The following is a 3,521-nucleotide window of genomic DNA, read 5'->3' on the forward strand; positions in this document are numbered from 1 at the left end:
CCTGGCTAATACCGTGAAACCCCGTCTCTACTAAAAAATACAAAAAACTAGCCGGGCGACAAGGTGGGCGCCTGTAGTCCCAGCTACTCGGGAGGCTGAGACAGGAGAATGGCGTGAACCCGGGAGGCAGAGCTTGCAGTGAGCTGAGAGCGGGCCACTGCACTCCAGCCTGGGCGGCAGGGCAAGACTCCGTCTCAAAAAAAAAAACAAAAAAACAAAAAAAAAGATCCTTTACTAATTATATCTGCAAAGACACTTTTTCCAAACAAGGTCACATATGCAGGTCTTGGGGATTAGGACATGGACATGTCTTTATGGGGCCACCATTTAGTCCACCGTCAGTACAGCGGAACTGAAGTGGATGCACATGATGGCAAGGGATGAGTTCATATTGAAGACTCTCATGCTTTTGCCCTTATCCTGCTCCTTATCTTTGCAAGGCAGTGTCATCCACTCCCATGGCTCCTATAAATTGATGACACCCAAGTATTCCCAATGTGGACTCTCTCCCCATGTCAGACCCATAACCATCTGCCTAATAGACAAGACCCAAGACATCTCCACTTGGATGTCCCACAAGTATTTCAAGTTTAACAGGCCCCAGGTTGAATTTGTCTTCCCCACAAACCTTCTCTTCGTTCTCCTTCAGTGAATAGCACCACCCTCCGCCTAGAAGCCAGAAACCTGGTACCATCTCTACTTTCTTTCTTTTTTTTTTTTTTTTTTTTGACGGAGTCTCGCTCAGTCACCCAGGCTGGAGTGCAGTGGCCGGATCTCAGCTCACTGCAATCTCCACCTCCCAGGTTCTCCTGCCTCAGCCTCCCGAGTAGCTGGGACTACAGGGGCCCGCCACCTCACCCAGCTAGTTTTTTGTATTTTTTTAGTAGAGACGGGGTTTCACCTTGTTAGCCAGGATGGTCTCGATCTCCTGACCTCGTGATCCACCCGTCTCGGCCTCCCAAAGTGCTGGGATTACAGGCTTGAGCCACCGCGCCCGGCACCATCTCTACTTTCATCTTTTCCTTCACCCTAGCATTCAATAACCATGCCCTATAGATTCTACCTTCTAAATTTTTCATCCACATTTTTCATCTTTGCTCACACTTACGTCAGCTTTTACCTGGATGACTGCAACTGCCTCCTGATAGGTCTTGCTGAGTCCAGCTAACCAGAGTGATGTTTCTAAAATGGCACATCTCACGATCTCACTCCCTGTTTAAGGCCTTTCAATGGTTTCCCATTGCTCTTAGGATAAGGTTCACAGTAACTGACGTGGCCTTCAGCGGGCCACCATTGCCCTGGTTTCCATGGCGGGCTTGTGACCTACGGGGGTCCAATCAGTGAAGCTCTCTGTCTGAAGTATTTGATGGCTAAGGGAACCAACTCTGTGGACAACACATAAAGAAGCACCCAGTCATTGTAACTGTGGGCAGCCATCTTGTATCCACAATGGAAGCCAGCCTTAAGATGAAGGTAAAACCATGGAAGGCACGGTGGAGTGGTGGAAAGAGGTCCTTGGTAACATGATTGAGCTGCTGGATTAGGCCAACACTAGGGCCCACCTGCTTCTGGACTTTTCAGTTGCATGAGTTAATAAATTATCTTAATGTTTAGCCACTTTGAATTTATTATTACTTATATCACAATTTTACTGATATAAATTCCTTCTAAGTTTGGCCTCTGTCTACCTCTCCAGTCTCCTTTGTCATCACTCTCTCCCTTGCAGTCTATGCTCTCATCTTACAGAACGTCTAGCAGTTCCTTAAATTCATCATATGCTTGTATATGTGTGTGTCCAGGCCTTTGTCCATGCTGTTTGACTCTTTTTTCCACTTCCCCTGCTGCCAGCGCCCAGCTCTGCCTAGTCAGGTTTTATTCATCCTTCAGGTCATCAGTTCACATATCACTTCCTTTGAGAAGCCTTCCCTGACTCCTACACTAGGATCAGTCCCTTCACTACATGATTGTGTAGAAGCCTACATGTCCCTTGTAATGTTTCCTCATTTTATGGTGACTCCTTACTGTATCTGCCATGCTGGAGTGTACGCTCCTTATGGGCAGGAGTCATATTTCTCTTGTCCACCATTTCATCTTCATGCCTAGCACAGGACCTGGCACATGATTGGCCTTTCTTTTTTTTTTTTTTTTTTCTGAGATGGAGTTTCGCTTTTGTTACTCAGGCTGGAGTGCAATGGCACAATCTCAGCTCACTGCAACCTCTGCCTCCCGGGTTCAAGAGATTCTCCTGCCTGAGCCTCCCAAGTAGCTGGGATTACAGGCATGTGCCACCATGCCCGGTTAATTTTATATTTTTAGTAGAGACGGAGTTTCACCATGTTGGTCAGGCTGGTCTCCGACAACACATAAAGAAGCACACAGCCATTGTAACTGTAACTACCGACCTCAGGTGATCTGCCTACCTCGGCCTCCCAAAGTGCTGGGATTACAGGCGTGAACCACCGTACTCAGTCTTTTTGTTGAATGACTGATGATTGTTGTTCAAAGCATCCCTAGGGCTTCTCCAGCATCCATCGGATTGAAAGCAAAATTTGAGGATAAAGAATAAAGGGGTTACTGACTACCCTCTGAACCTCCTCCTGTTGGCCCCTCATATCTTTGGCTGTGGGAGAAGAGTTTAGCAGCTGTTCCAGGTAGAGTGTGGTATGCCTGACTTGCTCTGTGGGAAACTTGGTCCCCAGGGAATTAGTTGTCGCCAACTGTTTTCAGTGTGTCCTCTCGGCTTTGCCCTCTTCCCCAACCGATGCTTACAGGAGGCTCTATTCTCCACCCCCTCCCACCCACCCAAAGCACTAACACACACTGGCAGCATTCACAAACATACCCATCACCAACTGCACCCCAGGTGTTGTGGTCTACTCTCATTACCTGGGCTCACAGTGACACCAATTACCACGGGATTATCTCTCCTCTTCTATGTTCGAGCTCTTAGTGTGTGGACTGTCCCACATTCACTTGAGACAGTGTAAGCAGTCCTCTACCTATTTGGTATCACTACCAGTTTCCTTGGAACATGAACTCAAGGTACAGTCTCATCCAAACTCTCCCCTTCCTTCAACCAAACGCTTCAAGTTATTCCTCCCTGGTCTAAGCCCAGCATTATTTCTTTCTTAGAATTCTTAGAATGTCAGAGCTGGTGGGAAGGTGGTGGGGACCTCAGAACCTTGACAATCCCCTGGTTCTTGGCTTGGGGTCCAGATTCCTAGGAGACCCAAACAGTAGGGAGGGGGCCTAAAGTTTCTGACATTTTTTTTTATAACATTTTTTTTTCTAACTACAAAGTAATGCATGCTTAATGTAGAAAACTTGGGAAAGGCAGAAGTATAAAGGAATTTAAAAAATCGCCCTGTCTGTCCCATTCATCCCTTTAGCTTCAGTGATCCAGTGCCTGGCACAGATACAGATTAGGTACTTAATACAATTTGTTAAACAAATTATCTTCAATTCCATTACTCAGAGATAAAAACCACAGCTAACTTTTTTTTTCTTTTTCTTTTTTTTTT

The sequence above is a fragment of the Colobus angolensis genome, unplaced genomic scaffold (assembly GCF_000951035.1).
Source record: "Colobus angolensis palliatus isolate OR3802 unplaced genomic scaffold, Cang.pa_1.0 Scaffold308, whole genome shotgun sequence".
Taxonomy (NCBI): Eukaryota; Metazoa; Chordata; class Mammalia; order Primates; family Cercopithecidae; genus Colobus; species Colobus angolensis.